The 27669-nt window shown below is 40.9% G+C and overlaps 1 long non-coding RNA gene across 1 annotated transcript in view; it reads right to left on the bottom strand.

Annotated features, from left to right (window-relative positions):
- Positions 1 to 26739, bottom strand: part of LOC137446879 (uncharacterized) — a 151637-nt gene extending 124898 nt beyond the window's left edge. The window contains exons 1-2 of the long non-coding RNA XR_010988744.1: positions 26528 to 26739; positions 13110 to 13177 (exon numbers count right to left, since the gene is read on the bottom strand). This is a non-coding gene — a long non-coding RNA (uncharacterized lncRNA). The remainder of the gene's footprint in view (positions 1 to 13109; positions 13178 to 26527) is intronic.
- Positions 26740 to 27669: the final 930 nt, after the last annotated feature.

Consider the following 27669-nt stretch of genomic DNA (forward strand, 5'->3'; position numbering starts at 1 on the left):
ATTGTGCTCGTGTAGCACATCTTCAGCTCCCTTTAATCTAAAAGCAACTCTGTATACGAACTTTAAGAACACCCCATAACACTAGCCAGAATGCAACTGGCCACAGCTGGGAGATTCACTTCAAAAGCAAGCTCCTCACCTTGTCTACAATATCAGTGTATGTGCATCCTTTACATTTTCCAGCATAAATAGTTATAGTGATGGAGCACTGGAACAGGATGCCCAGAGAGGTCATGGGGTCTCCTTCTCTGCAGACTTTCAAAACCTGCCTGAATATGTTCCTGTCTGAGCTGCCCTAGGTGATCCTGCTTTGGTAGCGAGTTTGGGCTAGATGATCTCTGGAGGTCCTTTCCATCCCCTAACATTCTGTGATGCTGTGATTCTATGTAACATGAAGAACATAAGCTCTCTACAATCAGGAAATAAGGTGACTGGCCACACACTAGGTATGGGAACAAAGAAACGTTGAAAGAAAGTCACACACACCTGCACAACAGACTTAATTAAAATGAGAAGTGATGTGAATTGTGGCTGTTGTTTTTCATGTATTCTTGCCAGTAATTTTTTTGCTAGGAAAAGGTGTTTTTTGCAGTGGGTTCTCATCCACAGATTAACTGCACCTTCTTGCACATTTTACATACTGTCAGGCAAATAGCCGGAAGAAAAGCAGCATAACTGCATCAAAAGGTAATGTGAGCCAACAAAGTAATGATATAGTGATTTAATTAAAAGCAATCTTCATTTGAGAACGCTGAAAACTTGTCCATATTTCATTTGAATTATCCAGCTGGACTGTGAGCATGGTATGATCCCAATTTTAGACAAATGCTGAAGAAGGAAATTATGGAGCAGGTAACTACTGCACCGTGTTTTGTGGCTTTCTATAGGAGATGTAACAGCTATAACCGCAGTATTGTTTGCTCAGTGAAATCAATTTACCTCTTTTTCTCAAAGATCCTGAGAATGTATAAATTGTTCTGCTGGCCTCCTCAAACAAGTTGCAACTAGTCTTTCATGAGGCAGAAAAAAATAGGCCCGAATAAATCTAGTGTTTATGCAGAAAATAACTTCCCTATTATTCAAGCTGTACCCTGGCTGATTTCAGAACTGGTCTGTGCTTGTGCTAATGCACTGAGTGCTAATAAAAACTGTCTTGGATTAGAAATAGGACTCTTTATTCATCATTCCAAATGGAAACATTTAGATGACTGAACAGTTCATTTACCACTTTGATTTTATTCAGAAACATTGTTTCCATTGCATGCATTTATGAACTGGCAAAAAACTCCATCCCAGGATTGTACAATAACGTTTTCAGTGCTGTTAGATCCATGCCAGTAAAACTGGTCTCATAAACCCAAATATTCACAATATACAGGACAAATGGAATCTCTGTCATTTGGTACATGCTTGGTTGCATCATGGCCTACTTTCCACCACATTAGGACGCTGAATGCATTTGCTCTAGTGGGCAGGGAGAGTTGGGTCAATTTTCTTGTATTTAGCCTAAAACTAAACTTGAAGTTTGCATAAACATAGCTACTCAGCACTATTTCTTTGCTTGTAATGTTATTGTATCATCAGATGGGCAGAATCCAACAGCATGAGATTTAACACACCCAAGTGCCAGGTTCTGCACATTGGCCACAGCAACCCCATGCAGTGCTACAGGCTGGGGTCAGAGTGGCTGGAGAGCGGCCAGGTAGAGAGGGACCTGGGGGTGCTGGTCGATGGTAGGCTGAACATGAGCCTGCAGTGTGCCCAGGAAGCCAAGAGGGCTAATGCATCCTGGCCTGCATCAGGAACAGTGTGGCCAGCAGGAGCAGGGAGGTCATTCTGCCCCTGTATGCTGCACTGGTTAGGGCACACCTTGAGCACTGTGTCCAGTTCTGGGCCCCTCAGTTTAGGAAGGAGGTTGACTTGCTGGAGTGTGTCCAGAGAAGGGCAACAAAATTGGTGAGGAGTTTGGAACACAAGCCCTATGAGGAGAGGCTGAGGGAGCTGGGGTTGCTTAGCCTGGAGAAGAGGAGACTCAGGGGTGACCTTATTGCTCTCTACAACTACCTGAAGGGAGGTTGTAGACAGGCAGAGGTTGGTCTCATCTCCCAGGCAGCCAGCACCAGAACAAGAGGACACAGTCTCAGGCTGCACCAGGGGAGGTTAGGAGGAAGTTTTACACAGAGAGAGTGATTGCCCATTGAAATGGGCTCCCCAGGGAGGTGGTGGAGTCACCATCATTGGAGGTGTTCAGGAGGAGACTTGATAGGGTGCTTGGTTGCATGGTTTAGTTGATTAGGTGAGTTGGATTGGTTGATAGGTTGGACAAGATGATCTTGAAGGTCTCTTCCAATCTATTCTATTCTATTCTATTCTATTCTATTCTATTCTATTCTATTCTATTCTATTCTATTCTATTCTATTCTATTCTATTCTATTCTACTCTACTCTACTCTACTCTATTCTAATTCTGCTTGCAGTTGTTGATCATCTCTGTAGACAACCTTAACATTTCATGTTAATTTTCCAAGCAGTCAATGAGGCCAATTTCTCCTCTCATTTATATTGGTGTAAATTCTCACAGATGACAAAAGAGTCTTGCTTTTATCTAAACATGTATCAAAGAGTCTCTGAGTTTTGTTTAGGGGTTGTAGATCCAGCACCTTCATATATATATATAAAAATTAACCACAACTTCTCCATCATTCTATGAACACTTTGAGTTCATACAGTTGCCAATTATTGTGAAGTAGAAAAGCTCGAAATGCCCCCCTGCTCCTCAGACTAGGGGCAGGGTGGTAGCCACATGTGCATGTCAAAGAACCCTTGCAGTAGAAGCATGGAGTCTAGTGCCCTGAAATATAATTTCTGGTTATTGTTATTTGTGTAATTCCACATGCCACAGAGAAAGCAATCACAGCAAATTCAAGGAGAGGAAAACCTCCAAAGAAGCATCACCATCAGAAATTAGACCTGAAAAGAAAGCATTGCTGAAAACTGCTCCAGCAGCTCCCTGGCAGATGTGCTGTCGTGGCAGTAGTAACCTGTGTGGTGACTCAGTCACTGTGCTGCCATCAAAGGATGTTACACTGCTTAGCAGGCTGCTGTTTGCAGCCTCAGAAATACTGGGAAATGGAGCTTCAGCCTCACAACAAGACTCATGAGGAACACACTTCAGAGCTGGTTTTAGACTTTGTAAGCCACATACTCTCAGCAGTTCTTCCAAGCTTCAGGCCAGGCCTGTGTGGTCCATCAATGCCTACAAACTGTTATGAAAGGCTCACATTGGCACATGTCCCAGCAGCTAACTCACATGGGTGCTCAGGCTGCGGAAGGACACGGTAACTGTCGTTCTGAACAGTGAGGCTTTGAAGTTGGTATTCATTTCAAGATAAATCTCAACTTTGTCCAAAAGAAGAGATAATTTTGGCTGACCCTAATATATTTGACCTGAGGTATCTTTAATGAAAATTTTAGCATCTAACAAAAAACAAAAATGCAAGCCAGATAAGACTTGGTTCTTAACATGAAATCAGCTGAAGAAAATGGTAGGGGAAAACACAAGCAGAATTGATAAATGTTGCTGGTGAAGTTCCAAAATGATAGCAGGAAAATTAATAGACTTTCCACACCTTCCCTAGCTGGGTCACCAAAAGTGCAGCTGTCCCTAATATCCTGAAAACAAGCATGCTTACTGGTACTGAGCACTTGGTATAGGCAACATTGGCTGCAGGCCAAAGGAAACTTAAGCATTTTTCACCATGTGATTAACAGGCACAACAACCTAAAATAAATAAACTTATCACTTACCTAAGTTATCCTATGTTCTGGGAGTGCAGTACATATAAATACTTATTTATTACTTCTCCATGTAGATATTTTAAGTTAAATATCTAAACCATACAGTAACACAACCATCAGAGATTCTTCCCTGCATGGAAAACCCTTGCTATGCTTTTTTAATAACTCTGTACTCGGGGCTCAGTCAAATCTTCCCAACACAGCACTCTGCTCATTACCACTGTACTTCTTAAACATTCACTCCCTCTCAGCCCCCACCCTTTTTTTATCTTCCCACGAGGTACACACCTGTATAACCCTTAAGATAGAAAAGCAAAGTAAACAACCTCACAGCATCGTGCCTGAGCTCTCAGGGTACAGTATGTACAGCACTTGCCAGGCCTGACAGTTGACAGTACTTATTTTGGACACATTTGCTGGTAAGGACAAATGAGTTTGTACATTTCCTCAAAAACTCCACATTCCATGAATAAGTACCTGAGAGGAATGACTGGTCTAGCAGTAATCCTGACACCCCATTCCACTCCTCAACTTTTTAAAGTGCATATTCTAGAGAACTGTCTAGTTATCCCCTCAGGATTGCATGAATCCTTTGCTTGGAGATCTTTGGTGCATTTTCTGGCTTAACTCAGAGTTAAGCTTCTCATCTCAAAGCAGCATCAGTCATCAGAAGGGGCTGAGAGGTTGTAACAACATTTCAAACTTATGGTTTAAGCCTATGAATATCTCATGTATATATAACATTAGTCACATTTTGAACCACTTCAGGGGTAGGTATTTTGTGTTTCTGTGACGTAATTGATATTAAAAGATTATAGTCTGAATTGCAATCCCTTCTTTTACATCTATTGCTTCTTAGGCCTTCATGGTGCTACATGGTGCTTGAGTACTGTGTCTGGGCTCCTCAGTTTAAGAAGGACATTGAGACTCTTGAATGTGTCCAGAGAAGGGCAACGAGGCTGGGGAGAGGCCTCAAGCACAGCCCTGTGAGGAGAGGCTGAGGGAGCTGGGATTGTTTAGCCTGACAAGAGGAGGCTCAGGGGAGACCTTATTGCCATCTACAACTACCTGAAGGGTGGTTGTAGCCAGGAGGGAGTTGGTCTCTTCTCCCAGGCAACCAGCACCAGAACAAGAGGACACAGTCTCAAGCTGTGCCAGGGGAAGTTTAGGCTCGAGGTGAGGAGAAAGTTCTTCACTGAGTCATTAGCCATTGGAATGGGCTGCCCAGGGAGGTGGTGGAATCACCATCGCTGGAGGTGTTCAGGAGGGGACTGGACGTGGCACTTGGTGCCATGGTTTAGTCATGAGGTCTGTGGTGACAGGTTGGATTTGATGATCTTTGAGGTCTTTTCCAACCTTGGTGATTCTGTGATTCTGTGATCAAAGGAACTTTCTGGGATCAAAGTTCCTTTGATCCCAGAGGAATCAAAAACTTAAAAGTGAGACATAAGCAGAGTTTGAAAATTGTATTGAACAATACCAGTATCAAAAATCTACATGGAAAAAAACCCTTTTCTCCATGTGACAGTTTTCCATCACAATTGCTACCTGTGTACAATGTCACTACATTGATATGAAAACTGTATCACTGAAGATCAGTTTGCATTATGATGGAACAACTCCTGTGAAAGGGAGGGAGGGCCCTGGGTAATTATAAAGAACACCATTGGGTGGCAGAGTCAAGCAGATACCAGATCTAGAAAATGTCATTTTTTTCTCTTTGATCTTCCTGGGTATTCAGTTGAGATTCTGCAGAAATAACTAACAAAAATGGTGCAATTATATGCCAAAGACTGTTAAGATGAACGTAAGGCAGAAGCAGTGTATCACAAATGACTCATTAATTCAGTGGTAATCAGGAATAATCTTGAAATGTTTCGCAACACAAGTTGGTGACAAAAAAAAATACTACACCCACTTCAGCTAAAAATCTGAACATGAATCTGAATTCTGAAATTCCCATCTTCAGAGATTTAAAAAAACCATCATGATGCTGTTCTTATTTGGATCCTTCTGTGTATAACAGCTGAGGAATGAAGAGGCCAGAGTAATATAAACCAAAGCTTTCATCTGAGGTCCAGATTACCATGTAAATTTGTGTGTTCCATTTACACCCTCTGTTATTCAAAACAAAGCACTGAGATGGGAGGAATCTCCTGTACTGAGATAAAGACTTTGAGAATTTAAAGGATTTGCTCTGCTACAGAACCATGTATATTTCAATACAGTCTTGTATACCTGCTGATGTTTTAAGGGTTATTAGAGTAGTGGCTTATTTCACAGATGAAAAAATTAAGGTTGTGATCAAAAGTGTGCTTAATTTGGGGTCTCTCAGTATTCTGTTCAGTATGGCCAAATAATGAAACACAGAAATTCAACTTAAATGTGGAGAACATAAAAAGGTTGCTTTACTGTGAGGGTGGTCTAGCATAGGAACAGCTACTCCTGTGAGGAGCTTGTGGAGTCCCTATCATTAAAAATACTGAAACTCGACACAATCTGAGTAAACTGCTCTATATTGGTCCTGCTTTGATCTGGAGAGTTGGATTAGACAACTTCCAGAGGTCCCTTCCAGCCACAAATATTCTGTGATTCTATGATTCTTTCACCAAAAATCCCAAACCCCTAACTAAGCAAATTATGCTGATTTTACAGCAATTATTTTAAGCCATATTTATTAAAAAAATGTGCAGAAGGTTGGGAAATCACAAAAAGTAAACAAGCACAGGCTTTTTCATTATAAGTATATGCATGAGGGCCTGGAAATAAGAGATTTTGGCATGCGCAGATTGTGGCTTTTCAGCTACCTGTCTGTCATGGCTTGAGTTGAATCTGCTGCTGATATTCAATACCATGCTGCTGTCATGCCAGCCTCAAAATGAAAGTGCTGGCTGGAGCAAAGTGTGATGAGGCTTGAAGTTCAGACTGTAACACGAGAGGCTTCATGTCCAAACGGCTGCTTTCAGTTTCCAGGTTTGGGGTGTTGGTGTTTTCTGCTGGGGTGGCTGTGGGTCGGGAGGGTGTGGGGTAGGTCACTGAATTCTGCTGCTGCTTCTGCATTTCCCACACTTTTCTGCAAACAGGCTAAGGTAACTGTGCATTTTATCATCTCATTAAAGTCTCTCTGTCTCAACCCAGAGGGTTTTTTTGTGTTACTTTCCCACCCATCTGTGTGTGGGGAGAGGAGTTTGTGAGAGCAGGCTGTGTTAACCCAGGACGCCATCCCTTCAACCAGATCTGGCTTTGGCCGACTGCAAGTGAGCAGCACAAGAATAAATAATATCATTGCTACCTTTTACAAATGTAAATGATGAGACAATGTAGAGTTAACAAAGAAATCTCAGTCAGCACTGTCTCTTAACACATGTTGCAAACACTTGCAGTTCTTCTTTTCCCAGCTCTGCGTTCTCTGAAGGATATTATAATTTATTGTCTTAAGCCATATTTGGTATTTAGTGCCTGCAGAAGCTTGTGAAAAAAAGATCTGTTTGTTACATGAAAATGAAAACATGTTGTGGTTTTACCTCAATTTCTTTTCTTCTCCTCCACTTCTAAGGAGAAGAGACAATTTTAAGGAGCAGGAAAAGTAAACAAATAAGATGCACCAAAATATACCAGCACACATACCAATAAAACAACTCATAAGTCAGGAGAAAACTTGAACATCTGGCTGGGATAAAGTATGTACAAAGTGGTGATTTGTTCAAGGGCAGAATTTTGGCATTTTTCTTTAGCTTCAAGTAAATAAATAAGACAAAGAAAAGTCTTTTCATTTGATTGTTTTACAGTGCCTGGGGCTATGTACATTGGATACTGTTTGCAACTGTTTTCATTTAAGGATGAGTGAAGTGGTTCAATTAAAACATGAGCAGTTCTGAACCTTTGCTGTGCATAAAATGGAATATTTCTGGGGAAGTTCAAGGAAGTCCAGTTAATTGTCATTATTTACCTCTTTGTACTTGTTTGTGACACTGCCTGGATTTAGAAGTGCCACCACATAAGCCAGATCTATTATATTGTGCTTAATTCTGCTGATCAAAACAGTTTGAATTGGTTGGGCTAGCAGCATGGAAATTTTGGGGCACCATCCCAAATAAAATTTGAAGTTTTGAAGTCCACCCTTTACAAAGTTCACACACCCACCACCATGTCCTTTACTCCTCTGAGGGGAGAAGATAAAAAGATAAAAAGAGCTGTTGCAATTTCTAAGGAAAAGAGCACTGGAGCACTAAAGCTTCAGGCTAGCTCTACACTACAGACCTCTGGAGGCATATGTTGTGTAGGTGAGAAGTGTGAAGGGTGTATGAGATGTGCTAGGAGAAACCTATAATGTAGAAACAAACCTGGGAGGAGTTGTTTTTCTCTGCAAGGATAGTTCCATTACATTTTGTACCACTGAACTGTGTCAGCTGCTGGCACAACCATACCAGAAGCACCTCTGGCTCTATTACTGATGAGTCTTTCTGCTACAGTGAAGGCCCCTTATTGGAGGTGTAAGTGTACACATTGGCCCCAACAACCCCATGCAGCGCTACAGGCTGGAGACAGAGTGGCTGGAGAGCAGCCAAGCAGAAAGGGACCTTGGGGTACTGTTTGACAGTAGGCAGAACATGAGCCAGCAGTGTGCCCAGGTGGCCAAGAAGGCCTATGGCATCCTGGTCTGGATCAGGAATAGTGTGGCCAGCAGAAGCAAGGAAGTCATTCTGCCTTGTACTCAGCACTGGTTAGGCCACACTTTGAGTACTGTGTCCAGTTCTGGGCCCCTCAGTTTAACAAAGATGTTGAGATGCTGGAACATGTCCAGAGAAGGGCAACAAGGCTGGGGAGGGGTCTGGAGCACAAGCACTATGAGGAATGGCTGAGGGAGCTGGGATTGTTTAGCCTGGAGAAGAGGAGGCTCAGGGGAGACCTTATTGCTGTCTACAGCTACCTGAAGGGAGGTTGTAGCCAGGTGGGGATTGGTCGCTTCTCCCAGGCAAGGTCTTTTCCAACCTGGTTAATTCCATGATTCTGTGATCTCACTTTGAAGCTAGGTATCTCAGTGAGCTACAGACAGGGGAATGTTCTCCCCTTCTGTAATCCATCCATGATAGCTGCTTCCCACTTCATAATACAGGGTCATTGCATCCCTGTTCACTCACAATCAGCTGCCAAAATAATCCTTGAAGGTACAAAGTCAAAACTCCTAGAAAATTACAGACATGCTAACAGGCAGAACTGACTGCAAGCCCTCTATGGATCCAAATTTCACCAGCTCAGGTTCTGCTGGTTCCACCAAATTTGACCCAGGAAATTGGCTGCTGAATGGCTAACACCCCAAGTGCTGTTAAAGGCATGATATATCCATAGCTATCCCAGCCAGATTTCTCACAGGTCATGTAAGCTGGCTTTTTTTCCCACTGACAATATTGTCAGGCAGGATATACTGAGTAATTTTGCTTTGTTTACCTTTGGTTTCTTCAGAAAAGGAGGGAAGAAGCCTCTGCTACTGCTGACATTTTCTCTCTTTTGTATGCTGAAAGATACATTGTTCTGGGATGTTTGCTACTGCAGTCTTTTCTCTGCATCCACTTCTGCACTAAACTTCGCTTATTTGAAAGGTTAAAAAACTATATTGAAGAGATTTGTCTCAGCAAGTGTATTGCACTGCATACGAAGAGATCATTCACCCCTGACAGAGCTCTCAGCCTTAAAAATGTATGGTACATCACTTACAGGATATAAAATCACATCCAATAAAACTGGAGTTTAATTGATGGTGGCAAAATTATATGAAAGAGCCACAATGAAATAATCATGCTAGGTCAAGACAGAAAAACAGTTCATGCCAGTTCCACTTAATAATTCTCAAAACAAGAAGCAGAAGAAAATAGTATCACCATCTGCTTAAGGGACTGGGTGTCATTATTGTTCTCTTCATAATTATGTTATTATCTTAATTTCCAAAAAAGAGAGTCACAAAATATCTTCTTGCTCCATTGTCCAAACCACACCAATCTGATGGTCCTGCAGAGAATGGCCGTGGATTTTAGAGCTCAATGATGCCAATGTTTATCTACGCTCTGAACTCTCATGTGGATAATCCCATTGCTGTCAAAAGCATAGCTGAGGTAAGTACAGATGTAAAGTCTTGCAGCATTAGACCTAAATTAGTGAATTTAGTCACTTATGCAGAAGAATGGGTTTTATTTATCTTTGGATTCAAACATGTTTGTCCCTTTACACAGCACTCAGGAAGCCGTGCTTTCACCACAACGCATGCATCCTGTCAAAGAAATAAGTAAATGCATCCAAGAACCCAGGTGCTTTCTACCACAGGGTAGGTATTGCACATCTTATCGGTGCCAGAATATTTACAACTCTTATAACTCTTTCCTACCAAACAGAAGACCTAAAAGTGTGCCTTTTTATATTCAGGCAAGAGAAGCAGCCATTAGCAAAACTAATTTTAAAGTGTGAATCATTAAAAATCTGAAACACAACATTTATTATCATATTACTTTATGAACACACAGATTTGTTTACTTAAAGACTGGGATTCTTAGCATTGTTCTTCACTGTGTCTATAAAAGAGCCCTGAACACTATTAGACTGTCTGTAATTCAACAGTTACTGGCTTTACACATCAGAAGGCCTGTCGTGGATCCCAGCTGCCATGCCATGCTATTGTTCCCTCTTTGGCAGCTCTTGGACAACTGATCCTTCACATAATTCATCATCTATCTTCCTTATAAATTCAAGAGCATGCACTGCTGCCCCGCCAAATCTGGGCATAAGCTAACTTTTGTGGATGTTCTCAACATTCAATTTACTTCCTCCATGCATCCAGCTGTTAAAGAATTCTGTGTCATTAAAGTGAAAGTCAGCATGTGCAGTACTGTCATAGAAAGCTTATTTCTAGCATGCTAATTTGGTCATTAGAAAGGGCATGGAAACTGACTGAATATGCAAAACTTCATACAATGCATGTCAAGCCCTGAAAGGAGCTGGCTGAAGTCACCTCTTCCATTCAATACAGGTACAAGATGACTGAAAGCCTCTACATACAAACTGGTTCATGTATTCTAGGGCTCTGAGGAAGCCTTCCCTAACAAAGCCTCCAAAGTCCATCTGACCTCAGATGTTTTCTTCATATCTGATTCCACAACTTTATTATAAATTTCAAAGTACTGTCTATTTTGTTGCTATTTTTCTCTCTTGGTACTCACCACAACAAACACACTATCCCACTTCTTTAGTGCTTCTTTATGCCATATGCAGAGTGAGCAGATTTATTCTAAGTATCCAAAGAGTTTGTAGTTCCTTTTTTATTTCTCTTCAACATAACTTTCTATTTCTTTCATAGTTTTAATCATGACATTATTGGAATCCTTCCTTTTTCTCTGAACTAAGTAGAAGGGAAATTTAGTGTAATTGTTTCTGCAATGCTACATAAACCCTCCTAAGGGAAGAGCACACTGCCAGTGCCACCAACACAGTGAGAACTGCAATACCTATAAAGAGGGAACTGACTCAACCTACGCAAGAAGCAGCATTGGGGGACCTTCTAATAGCTCAGAGGGGATAACAGAGGAACCAGAGCAGGGCTCTTGCCTGAGGTGCATGGTGGGAGAAGGCAGGGATCAAAACTGCAATGGGATCTTCTGGCTGGATATACAGAAAAAGCTTTTCATTGAGAGGGTAGTTAAGCACTAGGACAGGCTGTTCAGAGAGGTTAATGAACTGGTCTAAATTCAGTGCTGATTCTATTTTGAGCAGGAACTGAGCTAGAGACTTCCAATCTGAATGACTTGATGCTTCAGTGACTGAGTGAGTGATAGTGCATAGGGCTAAGACTTCAGAGACTAAAAATCCTTCAGCTGTCTCTATTCCAGCTCATACTGCTATAAAACTACATTAAACCAAGATTTGCACATTGCCATCAAGAAGTGAACTATTGCCATTTGGGTTTAGCTACACTTCATTCTTCGATACCAAATAGATCATTTACCCCTGAATACAATAATGAGAAAAGAAATGCTACAAAGTTACCTTATTTATCCTGTTCCTGGCAGGACTCAAGCATCAGGAAATCATGGAAATTATCTGGCAGTAAACTGAACGTCAGCTTCCAGTTCAGAGAGACATTGTACAAGATGATTTTCATAATAATGAGAGCAGAAACTCAGGGCCAAAATGTTATCAGCATTATTGGATTCCTGAATGTACAGCAGTAAATTCTGATCTGCACTCTAATTTTGACCCCTCAGTTCTGCAAACATACATATAAAAGATGTGTCTTGTCACAGGGTATTAAGGATGTTTTGGCTTTGAACAAAATGCATACTACATCAGCTCACAGAAATCTTTGTCATTTGCAATTTGTCTTCCTTTCCAGTTTCTGAACAGTAGATAGTAACTATTCCAGGCACAGGGTTATTCCCTTACTATATTTAGAATTTAGCAGCCACCATGCATTGAATCACATCTTTCTTCCTTCATGGCTCTAGTGATTATAGCCTGTTCTGAACTTGAAGCTTACCACAATATTTTTTTCCCAGGTTACTGTACACACTGTGAACCCTCTCTGAAGTTCCTACTAGTTCTATTAACAAATATTAATACATTTATATTAGCCAGTTGACTGAATATTACAGGAATATTCCTGGCTTCAAAAAGGCAACTACAATATGAATTGAAAAATCCATTCATTCATTCAGCTCTTCCCAGCAGCATTCCTTGGCCTGGAGCCAGATACCATTTGACGTCACGGTTCTAACCAGGAACATAATGTGCTGGCACGGGGACAGAAGTTTTACTATGGAAAAAAACCAGCAACAAGTAGAAACTTATCACAGTAGCTGGGGAGAGTGAGTTAGGAGAATGAGATTGAAGGCATACCAGCAGAAAATTAAATGAACTATGACAGGCCTAGTATTTTGCTTTTGTTTTACTGCACAGCACTTTCTTAAATTAGTGCTCATAAGTGCTAGTCTTGCTACCACAAATTGCACATGCAGAGAAAAGATGTCTTTAAATACTTATTACCTTAAATACTTATTACTTCCCATTCTATTTTTCGTAGCACTTGCTGAGGTATTACAAAAGGTCCATTCTTGCATGGTTTTTACTTTAAACGGTTTGAAACAGAATAATCCAAGGATTTTTTTTGGCCCACAATAGCTAGTTTTGTAGTTAGGAAAATAAAGAAATCTCAGTTCTGTTTATTTGAGTTAAATATTAAACAGGTCTTGAGGTAGGGACTGAAAAAGTTTGCAGTTGTTAAGAGCCAAAATCTAGAAAGTGGTTTAAGGACAGAAAAACAAACTTACCAGTCTCTTCATAGCCACAGTTAAGGTGCTGGGTGAAAAATGAAGGCCAACAGGTTTCCAAAATAACACTAAGTATGGAAACAAATAGAAAAGATAATAAGATATAGGAAAGACTGTGAAATATTTGGGTAGCAACAACTGGGACTGGGATTGCTGTTATGAATTTGGAATGCCAGACTGAGAACTAACAAATCACACCTGCTGGGGAACAGGAAAGGTTTCCCAGCATGACACTCCTGGATTTGTTGAATGAGCTCAGACCCAAGTTCATGCTGGAGACTGAAAAATGATGCTCCACTTCCAAGATCCTTTTTCAGAGGATTCCTGTGGGTGGTGCACTGGAGTGAGACACCTGTCCCATTTCGCTTCTGAATTGTCACTGACAAGCAGCCTTCTTTCCATCAAGTACCTTTACCTCTCCATAATTCTGATTTTAAATAAAACAGAGATTAATATCACTTACAAAACACTTCCAAGAGCTACTACTGAAACTCCTATGACAGAACTAAAATTACAGTTAGTGCCTGTTGTAGTGCTAGATTGCTTTCATAAGATGAGGCTAAAGAGAAACTGGACTGAGGCTTGCCAAGCCTTACACATCACACTTAGGAATCACCAAAATTAACTGAGTCACATTCAAATTTCTGTCACTACTGGATTTAAACCTGTGACCTACAGATAAGACTGATTCAGATACTGTCATAAATTCTCTTTCTGAAAAATCTAACACAGACACCAGCAATCTGTGATAAACAGAGGATCCGTCCAGCTGAAGATGTCCCTCATGGAAAGCGTCTCACATTGGATTCTCCTTATTGATTCTAGATAGGAAATTTTAGAGGTAAGGCTGGTTGAAGAGCAGGGAGAACAATCAGATATCTGCCATACTACTAAAATACTCACTGGACATTAAAAACTCATGAAACTAAATCAAGACCAGTAACCAAACTGGCCAATGAAACCTAGCAGAATTTTACTGTAGAGGGAACCATCAGAGATTACTCCCCACAGCTCTATGTTTTACACTCCTTGCTTGCCATGCTTTGTTTCCCTCACAACATTTAATTCCATACATTACAGAATCACATAATCAATAAGGTTGGAAGAGACCTCAAAGATCATCAAGTCCAACCTGTCACCACAGACCTCATGACTAAACCATGGCACCAAGTGCCACGTCCAATCCCCTCTTGAACACCCCCAGGGATGGTGACTCCACCACCTCCCTGGGCAGCCCATTCCAATGGCTAACAACTCTCTCAGTGAAGAACTTTCTCCTCACCTCAAGCCTAAACTTCCCCTGGCACAGCTTGAGACTACAAAGACATTTTCCAATTACTTCACATCATCAATTTTATTTAACAAAATCTAGGTTTGCTCATTTCTAACCACGTAGTTTCTAAGTGCAGGTCTACTTCTGAAGTGTTTTTAAATTTACCAAGCAACTGGTTTAAAACATTCCTTTAGAGGGCTTTTTGTGCAGAATATTTGTGCAGCTCAAAAGCAGGCCTCTGATTCATCAGATCCACTGTTGTGTGAGAGAACGTTTAGGAACAGGACCTAAATCTGTTAAGTTTGTCTGATGTAGTCTGCTCATTTTAATCAATGTACTCAGTATTTATAGCACCCACTGAAGTATTCTTACTAGCTCTACCATTCTTCAGAATACTGATATTTCAAATGGTATTGCTTTCAGCCCAAAACTTTGATAGTCAGAAGTTCTTGGACTCAGTATCCAAAAACTCAATTACTGCATATGGCACCCAGTGCATAGTTTTTGCAGTCCAGCCTATAACTTATATCCAGTACACTAAATTAGATTTTGGGGTCAACCCAGTGCCCTGTACCTGGAGAACTTTGAGGACATAAAGAATGCAGTGCAAGCTTGTGCAATTAAGTGCTGATTCTGAAAGTCATTCTGAAATTCCAAAAGAGCACCTTAGGAAAAAACAAAGGAAATAGTTGTTGATTTTAAATGAGTGTTCCCGAATCTTCCATAGAATTACATGGAATGGATAATCAGCTGAGCAGTCCCAAAGACAGCTGAGCAGTCCCAAGGACTGCTGAGCTGATAATGTGGAAAGAGGGCCATCCTGAGAATTTTAATAGCACCAAAGACTTCATCTGAGAATTCCAGTCACTGATACCCAAAGTTGTACCTTTCCAGCCACTCACTTCTAGAAGGTTATAGGAGAAATCTCCTGAACTATCCCTAAATATTATAGTAGTCTAACATGGAATTGATTTTGAAAAAGAAAATTTTTGTTTGGCAGCTATTTCAAATTTATTCCTCCAGAAACCCTTCTCCTGAAGATGTCCATCAGGTTGGAATTTGAGACTGCTCAGCCAGCCAGCCCTCTGTATTTCAGTGCCTCTTCAATGTTCAGTTCAAAGCAGGACATACTGGGAAATGAGCTAGGTACATCCTTCAGCAGTTTGAAACTGAACTAGGATCATGCACAGTACATTGCATGTACATTCCAGAAGCCAATTTCACCAGTTTCTTTTGGCCTAGGTCATGACCATCAGAGACACAGCATTAGTAAGTGGAGTGTTCAAATCCCTGTTCAGCTGAGTATACCCAGTCATTAGAGACATATGAAGTGGAAAAAGTTCACAAACATCATGTTTTGTTGAAATCTGGAACTACTTAGGCTCAAATTAGACAAATATGGACAATAGCATACCCACTCTGCATGGAAAAACAGCCTGCCCAAAGTACAGATAACTGTTCCAGGGAGAGTTTCAACTGGGGTGCCAGTGCCCATTAAATTTCTCACAAAGCTTGGTTTTATCATTATCTCTGCAACCTGGTAATTAGCAGTATAATTAACTATGCCAACTAGTAAAAAATTAGTACTGCTGAAACAACATTCTGTCTAGTCTCCATAATGTGAGCTATAAGCTACATACAGCCACATCTGTGAATGTATTCATTAAAGTGCAATTTTCTCAAGTTATATTATCACTGAAAAAAAATATTCTGGCTTCAGAAACGTTAGTTTGAACCCACAAACCCACCTGGGCCCTCTTTCTGTGCCTAAGTTTCACTATGTGTTAGACTGCCCTAGATCTGATGTTCTCTCTTTGCACCTTCCTTGAGCACTGGCAAACAGATAACCACACTGTGCATCACTCAGCAGCTTAACTCTTCCAGTTGCTCAACTGTTAGGCATCAGAGTGCTTAGGACTTTTGGTGTTCTCCCTTTAGTTACCAACGAGCTGTTCACATTGCCTAGAAGAAAAAGTACTTCCTATCAGTTGTACATTATTTCAGAAAGACAAAATTACAGATAGTGGTAAAACACAAATGTCCTAACCTCCTAACACTTTAACCATAAGCCTAACACTTTTTTTTCCATGCCCTTTGTAAGTTCTACTTACTGATTGCTCTTACTTTGAGCAATAAAGACTGTATTTTCAAAGTAGCCACAGATTCATCTCTTCATTTGTAATAGATATTTTACTAGTTCACATCCTGTTAAGCCACTTTAATTTGACTGAAGTTTCATTACTGAGTATTCACCACAGTTTGGCCACTAGTAACTGTCTCCAGTGTCACATAAACTCTTCCATGCCTGGCTTTACATTGAAACAACTTGCTTCACAGGGGTGGAAACAAAAACTAAAATTCATAATTCACTACACTTTGCACAATCCCCTAAACTTCCAAGCTGTAATGCAAAATTCTGACCTCACCTCAGCTGGACTTTGCCTGAGGACAGTCTGGATCTTCTCTAATCCCTGAAAAAACTGCTCTGCTGCAAAAACAATTGGTTGGATGCCACTTGTGAAATTACTAATTTGACAAGTTCTATGGTATTTTGAATAACTCATTTAATGGCTTTTTCTCTCCTTTATTATTTACTTGGAATCGATGGCTTATGTGCAAACCTAAATACGAACAAGCCCAAACCATCTTATTGTCCAAGCACACATTTGTGGGGTTGGGTGTACACAGCCCCACCTATTGTGACCAATGATACAGTGCCAGAATTTCAAGTGATTAGGTGGGTCACACATCCCTTGGCATTTTTCATCTGGGTAACAGATGTAAGACAAACATCCTATGTATATATCTCAAAGAAGGAAGAGTGAAATCAAGACACATGGTAAGATTACACAAAAGCTAGAAGCCATTCTATTTAAACTACTTATGGCTGGACAGGGAAAAGTAAAGAAAAATCATGAAGTATCAACACTTAGCTGCAGCCCAGACTGGAACAAATTTAAGACCTTCCACATTTCTCCAAGAGGACAACATGAGCACATAACCTATGCACAGGCAGCCAAATTTCAAACAACCATTTCTCTGAGGCATAGGAGACACAAGTTGAAGGTCCTGATGTGAGTGACAGCACTAATCATTGTACCTCCTGATTTTCCATACTGGGAGTATCTCACATTTCCACATTCTTACTAGAAATTCCATTCTGGATCTCAGTTTTTGTAAGAAGTACAAGAAGTCCACAAAAGTTTTCTCTTCTAACCAAGCAGTGTTTTCACACAGAGAATATTTTGCTTACAAATTTTGAGCAAGTACCAAATCCCTCCTCTTGCAAGCTTCGCAGCATATGTCTGTTTCAGATGAGGAAAATAAAACTTTGACCCCCAGAATTTTGTGACTCACTGAAATATTGAAGGGTGGAAAGTATTTCCCAGATCTACATGACATACATTCACTCAAAAAGAGTCCCATTTTTTTGTGAAGACACTGCTTTTTCCAGGGCTTAGAACTATGCCCTGGCAGCAGAGATTTTTCACCTCATAAAACAACATGTTCTAATATTTGAAATTGTTCTGCTGTAGCAAAAAATTAATTCCCTTGCTCCATCTTAAAGTTCTTTGTGAAAAAAAACAACCAACCCTGAAACCAGCTGTAAAATAGTTACACTACAATTTCTTTTTAAAATGAGCATTTGATCTGATTTTGCTGACTCTGAAAGCCATGCACAGTCATAAAAAGACAATTTAAAAGGAATTTTGTTTGTTTTCTTCCCTTCTGGAGTTCTTGGCAGGTTTTTATTAGAACAAATGAATTACTGCTGTAAGGAAATAATTGTCAAAGTCTCCTAACCTGCAATAAGAGCTCGGGCTTGCATTCACCAGAACTGCCCCAAATGGGAGTGCTTTGTGGGGGCAAACAATCAGTAATTTTGAATTTATTATTAAGAATAGAGGTGGAAATTCAGCCTACTGGTGTGCTCCACCGAGCAGAGAGCTAAATGGAAGTTAGCTGTCCTTACTCAAACCACTGCCAACACAAAGTGACAGTATCCTTGGAACACAATCCACTGCACCTAGCTCCAAATCACCATCTTCTTTTAATTAACTGTACAGGCAGTTAAAAGCTGTGTATATATTTAGGCTGTAAGATGTGCCTGAGAATATGAATGCCATTCAATTTCATCAGGTAAAAGCACATACTGATTAAGAAAAATAAAAGAAAAAAAAATAAACAACCTGCCTTTATTGGTTAAGTACTAAAACCCCCCTCTGTAGTCAAAAAAAGTACGAATATTTATCAAGCATAATGTGAACAAAAGCATCAATAGAGAGTTTATACTGAATAGTGGTATACTAGAAACAATTTTTCACTATGCATACCATGGCTTCTCTTTCAGGAGTTGTTCTTGACAGTCATACATTTTTTATTATGCTGGAAGAAACTAATATATTTGAAAGATTTTACATGCCAGCATATATACCAGAAGTGTCAGCCAAATCTTCACCAGGTTTAAATCTGTATCAACGAAGTTCTACAAACCCATCAAAACATGGGTTACAGATAACAACATTTCTGCACTATCTCTGCATCTGATTTTCAACTTGTCAAGAAACTAATTCCTTGCACCACACCTGGACACAAGCACTATGTCAATCAAACACTCATAGCCGTCTAAGGATGCTTTATTTTGGTCAGCAATTGGCTGGCTAACAGCAGTGTCCCCTGGTTTCTTCCTGTGGGCAGCTTGTTTGCTTAATGCAATCCACATGAGCTGAAATTTCTGTAGCAAAGTACACATTTCAGTGGACCTAATCAAGTATTGTTTCCTTCTTCCCCCTTTCATGCTCTTTCTGGGAAAATAAGACTTTTGTTTTCTTGCTATTATTCCTTAATAGCCCAGTTTTTATCACATACTTAGATCAGAAGCAACACTGCTGGAGTTGATTCAGTTATATAAGTGTAAAATCCCAGTGAGAAAAACGAACCACAAACCCTCATTTTTCCTGTCCTGTCAGATGTTAACCAGTATTGTTGTAAATCACAAACTTACAGTTGTTAGTAAGGAATATACAGCATTGCTGCATAGCATTGAAGTCTTTAAGTAAGATCTAAGATGAAAAGCCACAACCAATGCATGATTTCTTGATTCTAGCTCAGCACAGGACACATCTCAGAACTGGCATGGACTAAGAAACGTTGTGAGCAGTGACTACAGCTCAGCACACAGACAACCATCTATGCAACATGGTAATTCTTGGCTACTCTGGGTGAGGTGGCTACACCTGAACTGGGACATACTTTGTGCCTTCACAGCACTCAAACTAAAAAGAGATGCTACAGAGAGCTGTGGGAAACATCCATTATCAAAAGTTTAGGAATGTGAGGTCTGTTGGCTAAGAAATACAAGAGCTGTTTACAGCTATGCAGGTTTATATATATTTGTGCCAGATTTTTTTTGTCCCATGTACTTCTGGGTCTCACTGAGCTGCTGTTCATCAGCAATACAAGGTCAGACTCAGAGGAATCTGGTGGTAATTTTAACTGCTAGGTCTTTAGGATGGAGGAGAATAGATGAAAGTTTCCATCTTGCTTCTTATTTATTGAACACTGTATTGAGCTGTGATGTTTAACGGTACTGTACAGTATCTTAACATGTAATAGATGAACAAGGAAAATGAAGAGACAATGAAGGGATATATCCCAGATTCCCTTTTAAACAGACAAATTCCTTTTCAGAATTTTGACTGATTTTGCAAACCTGCTAGACATGTTATTAAGCCTGAGTAGACACCACCCTGTCAAACATTTTGCTGACTCTAGTCTTGAATTTAGATCCCAAATATCCATATTCTTTTCTGATTTTGCTATTTAACTTCAGAGTTTAAAATTAAGTTTCAATTTAAATGTAAAGCTCTCCTCAGTACACCAATCTTTTTCTGACTCCTGATTAAACTGGAAGAGTGCTAACCATAAATCACAGGGTATTACTGGAAAATGCATTTAGGTACCAAGAATTCCTTCAAAGACATCAAGATTGGACAATACCTTAAGGTCTTTTTATTTGTTTTATCATTTAGCTTCCAGCTGGATTCATATTTTCAGTACACCACACCAGATCTGCAAAGACATTCTACAGAGTTACCCTGTGACTTTCCAAAACAGGAGCCTGAATCTATAATTTCCAAACAAATCTCTGATATGTTCACATACACACAGAAGGGACACACACCTCAACCAGAAATGGCATAGCTGAATCATGGCAGAGTTGTGATGCAATCAGAAATGGGGCAGGGCTTACTGAAGTTTTGCTACACCTAAGTTCTAGTGTTTAAAGCTGCCAAACATAATACCTGCAGAAGTGTGTTGCACCATGCCTCTATGTCAGTCTGGCATCTCCTTCACTCATAGTAGCACATGGCACAGATGTGCCTTTTAAATGCCTTAGTCAATAGCTTTTGAAAATATCATTCCAAGCTAGAGAGGTGCACAACTCAGTGCCTTCAGTGGTGACAATTGCATTTCATCTGGGAACTTTTTCCTCTGTTTGTACTGGTTACAAATGTTGAAAGGTATCATAGTAAGCTAGTCACTTGACAAAGAAGGAAAGTGAAACAAGAAGAAATGCAGAATATATATTTCTAGATTAAATATGTCTGCCTGTATTGCTGAAGGTTTTCTTTCTGCTACAATGCAAAGTTTAAAGAGCCACCTTAGTACAAGATGGTTCAGACCCATCTGATATAAATTACCCTGTTGGGAGCAGATATTCCATGGACAGAGGTGGTTTGTGGGTTTTAAAGAACCTTAGATACATGTTAGTTTTGGTTGTCATACAGACCTGCTCTCTGAGAGGTCACTGTGACCCGTTCATATTGATCTACACGCAGATAGGAGGGAAGCATTGACATTTTCTAAGTACTTTTATGTTTTCACAGACAATGTTTTTTGTAGGAACCAGAATAAGTTGGTTTGGTTAAATTTCCTCCTATTTTATCCATTACAAAAGGGAGATTCATCCCTGCCAGAAGGGCTTTCTTCATGAATAAGGAGAGCTTGTGACTTAATCCTTCAGCTAAAGCATTCAGAAGTTATTCCTATGTGTATGCTTGCTGCCTGGTGCCACAAAGCAGTTGATTTTTAAAAACCATGAACACAAATACAAGCTCAAATAGTCCTGTATTTGAAAATGCCAACAGCAAAGAACTGAAAATCCAGTTTCTTGTTTAGACCCTTCAGAAGGCATTTATCAGGCTTTGTAGAATCAGAAAATTAGCATACAATAACGACAGCTGCTCTCTAATTGATACCATTGTCTCATGTACCTGTTTGGGGCAGATAGAGTACTGGCCCCTGGATACATGCTAGCAGCTCTCACCAACCACAGTTGTGTACTGTGCAATGTCATTGTCATTTGAGAAAACAGTTTATACTTCCAAGAGGATTTTGGAAGAGTCAACGGAGGCTAAACCATTCCCTCCCCAATCCCACCACTCTGTGCATTCTCCACCCCAACACCTCCTCCTGCACACGCACAACTTCTCCCTTCTGTTTATTTTTGGGTTTAAACCCTCTAAGCAAAAATTGACTTTGGCTGATCTTCCTGAACTCTGAAGTGTTTGAGCAGATAAGACTCAGATAATAAGTTAGAAGAAAGTTTCATAGGTCTCTTTTCTCCTGGCAGGTAGTCATCAAGGCCAACCACACACTAAGGCTTCTTTCCCCTGCAGCAGAGTTTTTCTGGCTCATCTGCTTATCAAACTAAGCCAGATTTGTAAATTTTACTGTATCTGACTTGGGAAAAATGTTTCACTTGAAAGATACTTGTTTATACACAGTGCTGGGGAAATACAATGTGTAAACCCACCTACTGTCATCACAAAGGTGGTGTCAGCTTCTCAAGCAGATTTATTGAGCCCTTCTCAGACTAAGCGAAAGGGAGTTGATCTGATGAGTTCCTCTCCCATTATGGGAAATAAATTAGGAGTGATAAAACTCACATACTACAAAAGAAATTACATGCTTCCAGAAATAGCTGGTCTTTAGGAAAGAGTATGAAAATAATCACAGCTGTTTCAATGAAATACTGATTTAAGTGGACATAGTATTACTATTTCTCATTACTATTTTTTTCCACTTAAAGGCTTACCTGAAATAAAAAGGCTCTCACTCTACTCCTAGGTAAAAGGAATTTGAGGACACTCTTTCCACATAAGACATTTTGTGTCATTACAGTGATATTACTTATGGTTTGGGGACTTTTTTGACATAAATACTAACTGCAACATTGAGCTGTGCTTAGAACTGTTTATCTATGCTTGTCAGGGCCCATACTAAGTCTGTATGCTACCAGGAGATGGCATATGGAAGTTGCTCCACATAGAATAATTTAAAGTATGACCTTATCTTAACCTAAAACACAGTTTACTGTGAATCATTTAAATCAGAGATTCAATTGTGGTGTCTCAGGATGAAGTCATTAGTGGTAACACTGGCTTATGGTATTGCTATTTGCTTTCTGTAATCTCCCTGCCCCAGCATCCATGTGTTCTGATGTTCTAGGAAAACTATTTATGTACTCATGTTGTTCACTACACTGGAGACCTGATCTTGCTTAAAACTAACCCAGAAGAAAACTTAACTGTTTGGTTTGGGGTTTTTTAGTAGCTCCATTCCCAAGTGCAGCTGCATAAATAGTTGGGCTGGCACAATTGAAGGGGTGGTATACCACAGAAACCAGCAGCAGGTGGCAAAGGAGGTAAGGTTAGGTCAATATTGCTGCCAAACACTTTGCCTTTGGATACACAGCCCCAAGTCTAATCAGCAATTAAAGTATATAATTCCCTTAGCTTCAAACTAAGTGTAGTGGTAGCAAGGAACTCAGAACAGACTGCAGTCAGGCAAATTTGCAATTGGCTTGCTTGCACTGAGTGCAATGCTATGGCCACAGTCAGGCCAATGGCATCCTTGTTTCAACATCAAACTAATGGTGTATCAATAACTCAAATTTAAGGTAATGTTCCCTTGCATATGTAAAATCAGCAGCCACAACTTGGAATGAACTGCAGATGTTCTCTTGAATGCTTGTGTCTCCAACTTGATGTGAAATATATTTATGCTTGCAGGACTATAGCTCTGCAGATGTAAGCACTCAGCCATTCTGCAGCCCTGGGACAGGGCAATCCCAAACTCAGATATGCCAAGTCTACTCTAAGAGAAAAAGGATTATTTAAAGAAAAGGGTTGCTGAAACCATTCTCTCATCAATATAAAGTATTGTATAAAGCATAAAACAGAGACAGCCCTGGTATAAAATACTCTATAATCACAAAACATGCACATAATATCTTCTATGACAGAAGAGAGCACACAGCACCTGAGTCTCATATGACAGAATCAACTGCATTTTCAAATCTTTAATTAGAAAACTAAGCAATCTGGCAAGATTTCAACACAGACTTCCTAAAATCTAATGCCCACTCTGCAAGTGTCATTTTATTTTATCAGGATCACATTAAAAAGTCCTTTCACTAACTGTTTCTACACTAGTTGCTGCTTGACCTAAAATTCTCATGAAGAGTAGAATTATTCAGGGCTGTGAGTACTATGAGCAGTAAGGACTAGAGTGCCATCCAATGGTAAATGGTCTTCAGGCAGCTAGGTCTTAAAATTTCTATCTCTAGCTCCTTCAGCCACAGCTTGATGTTAACCCTAAACACATCCTGCAAGACCCATGAAGGCTGAAAACTACCAGAAGCAGCAAAATGTGCTCATGCATTCTGAATGCCACACCAGCACTGATGGCTGAAACATCAATGGACAGGTAAGAGGTAGTTATGCCTTATTTGCTTCTCACACAGAATTCTGATAAATTATTTTAGTGTAAACTGATGTTTTGGAGGGGGGAAAAAAAAAATCTGACTGTCTTTGAACAGAGGGAGTAGCAGGGAGTTTGGTATCCTGGTACTGCTAACAGCACTCTCATTATCCAAGCCTGACAGCTGACAGAGCAACTATGCCATGAAAAGCCACACATCTTTGACACTCCATAGAACAGATTTTGTGCCTTAATCATTTTCTTCAAGTTGCTTTGAACTATGGAGAATGAGGAGAGGATATAAAACGTATGCTTGAGTCTGGACAAGCACCTGCCTTTTCTATAGAGTGGAATAAGGAACAAGATCCAACCCTTTCTTTTGGATTCTCATTATCTTTTCAAGTGCCAGGTTCTAATAGACAATTTACCCACTAAAACCCCTGAATCAGAGTATACTGGGATGAAAAGCAATGTGCCTCAAGTTACCCAGGATGGAATTATTTTGGGGAGGGATAGCCTTCCTCAATGAAGGGCAAGAAGGGCTGTGTGCTGAGATCACAGACCATTTTCTATTACCTAATCCTCCATTATTATAAGGATCTAAGTCACCAGTAATGCTTTTAATCTCTTCTGTGCTTTTTTTTCTTGCAATGCTTTGCAGATTTTGCAACTTTTGGAATTTTGTAAGGTAGATCATAAATTTCATATAGGTTGTTAAGAAATGTTTCTCTGCTCTGGATTTGCGTGGAGACTGCAATTTGAGGACTAAATAGAGCACAGGTCTCTGTGATTCAAGTGGCCCTTTTCATCCCATCTTCTTGTCTGGAATTTAAGACCTTTGATTCTCCTGGGACAGGCATCCAAAAGCATGGAGGCTCTGGAGCTCCATTCAGCATTAGGGAAAACAGGTATTGCTCCTTTTGTCTTCAAATGAAATTATAAACCCAGAGATTAGTTATAAACCCAGAGATTAATTCATCCTCTTTGCATTGCAAGCCAAGACTAAAAATGTCATGAAAACAGATCTCATAAAAATACCAAACCAGACATTCTTATTCTATTCTATCCCAATCATCAACAGGCTATGCTATTTCAATTTTTTAAGGTTCTTTTGTTGTTGTTGTTGTTGTTTTCCTTTTCTTTTAATTTGGACTGCTCCCTGTCAGGATGGAAAAACTTCAGGAGGCACTGAAAAAAATAAATCTTCAAAAATACCCCAAGCTGTGCAAGGGCCAACTTTTCTTGCAAAAGCATTTGAGACTGAAACATTTTGCCAGTGGAAAGTTGCATCTTCCCAATGAGGAATGGAAAGGAACTGCATAAAAACTTAAATGGCTCAACTCTCAAAAACCTTCCATTGACACTTAGGGCCAAGTTTGCAAAAATAATGACAGTTTTAAGACCCTGTAGTGAAGGAAAAGAAAACACAACTTTATTAGTTGATTAAATGGGTCAGAGGCAGTCTTTTCATCCTGCTTTCATGCAGAGCCTAATTGGGAAAGGGGCAGTCCATAGACAAAACCATCCACATATGAGCCCCTGCAGCGTTGCTGGAACAATAATTTAGTGCTAAATTTAATAATTTCCATAAAATGAAAAATGACCTTCATGGCTTCCTAACAGAATACAGCAGCTGCTCTAGTACTTGTGTTGGAGCCAAGAGATGGGCAGTTAAGACATGCAGCAGCGCTGCAGCCTTCTGCAGGTACATTTGCCCACAGTTTAGATGCCACATCTGCTCAGGTTCTAAATTCAGCCTCGTCTTTGGAGAATCAGAGGCACTGCAAAGAGCAAGACAGGATATTGCTATAGTTATCATTACAAAAACCAGCTCATTTCAGAGATCACATAATCACAGAATAGATTTGGTTGGAAGAAACCTTCAAGATCATCCAGTCCAACCTTCAGCGAGGCACTGAAGGGTTGACACTAAACCATGTCCCTAAGTGCCAGGCCTCAGTGCTGCTTAAACACCCACCCCCAGGCATGGCAACTCCACCATGGCCCTGGGCAGACCATCCCAAGGTTTGGTAACCCTTTCAGTGAAGAAACATTTCCTAATACCCAGCTTAAACCTCCCCTGGTGCACCTTGCCACCATTTCCTCTAGGCCTGTTGCTTGACACCAGGCAGAAAAAGCAGCTGCAGAGAGCAATGAGGTCTCCCTTCAGCCTCCTCTCCTCCAGACTGGATACCCCCCAGCTCCCTCAGGCACACCTCGTAGGCCATGGGCTCCAGGCCCTTCACCAGCCTTGCTGCCCTTTCCCTGGACATGCTGCAGCGCTTCAGTAGCCTTCCTACAGTGAGGGGCGCAGAACTGAACACACTACTCGAGGCGTGGCATCACCAGTGCTGGGTACAGGGGAATGATCACCTACCTGTTTCTGCTGGCCACAGCGTTCCTAATGCAAGCTAGGGTGCCATTGGCCACCTGGGCACACTGTTGACTCATATTCAGTTGACTGCCAACCAACACCCCCAGGTCTCTCTGCACGTTGCAGCTTTGCAAAGGTGTTTCATTGCGCGGGCAGCTCTGCTCCTACCCCGCTGACTACACAAGCTCTTCCAAGGGGAGACATACTTTGAGCAGTTCCTTAGCTTGGTACGGTACTAGCGCCGGGAAAGAGTGACACCAAGTGGTCACTGTCAGTGGTGCAGGCATGTCTGACTGCTACAGGTAATTCTGTCAGGAGCCTCTTATCAGTGATGGGGCCCAGATGTCTTACGAAGGTTTGAGAAGAGGTCAGCGTCATGGAGGGCGTTAGGCTGAGGTAAGAGGCCCACAATGACCTGTTGAAGCTCCACGCGAGGCTAGGTACCCTGTGCAGCCGTTCCTAAAGCAAAGGCAGCACGCCAGGACTCCCCTGTGCCGTGTGAGGCACCCGTGCGCGCCCTCCCCGGCTCTGGCAGCACAGCTGCCGCAAGTAGCGCCTTCAGCCGCTAGATGGCGCCATCCGAACGGTTCTGCCGGCGTGACGTCAGTTCCGGGTGCTGTGAGGCGGGAGTTTGGTGCTGTGGCTGAATGCTTTTGATCTGTAATGTGCCATCAGAAATGGCTGGGTTGTTTTGTTTTGTTTTTTACTTTATTTTTACTCTTTGCACTTCCTTTTCACCACTATTATCCATCCTCATTTACCACTCTGCAGCTGAACTCTGATACCAGGTTGTCCCCAACCGTGGCATCAAACCGTCCAGTTCCTGTAAAGCTCCCCAGGAGGCCACCTCTACACACCAGCTAAAGCAAAACCAGCTCCTGATGGCTGCTACCTCGCCCTAGTTGTTTAGGCAATGAAGAGTCTAGCAAACCAGACTGCCCTCCATGCTGGCTTCCCCAGCCCTCCATGAAGCTGCATTCTGTCAGACTGGGTATCTGAAGCCTGTGACCCCATGTGCCATTCCTCTCATTCCACTGAGGACTTTGTTTTCTATGGTGCTGCATCTGCTGCTGAAGGTGCTTCATTGAAGCAGAACTTCAGTGCTTCTGTAGCTTTTCTCTGCAGTCTAAGCTGCCTCAGTTCAC

Source organism: Melanerpes formicivorus, unplaced genomic scaffold (assembly GCF_026170545.1).
Source record: "Melanerpes formicivorus ecotype bairdi unplaced genomic scaffold, bMelFor1.0.p_v2 SCAF_19, whole genome shotgun sequence".
Classification (NCBI taxonomy): domain Eukaryota; kingdom Metazoa; phylum Chordata; class Aves; order Piciformes; family Picidae; genus Melanerpes; species Melanerpes formicivorus.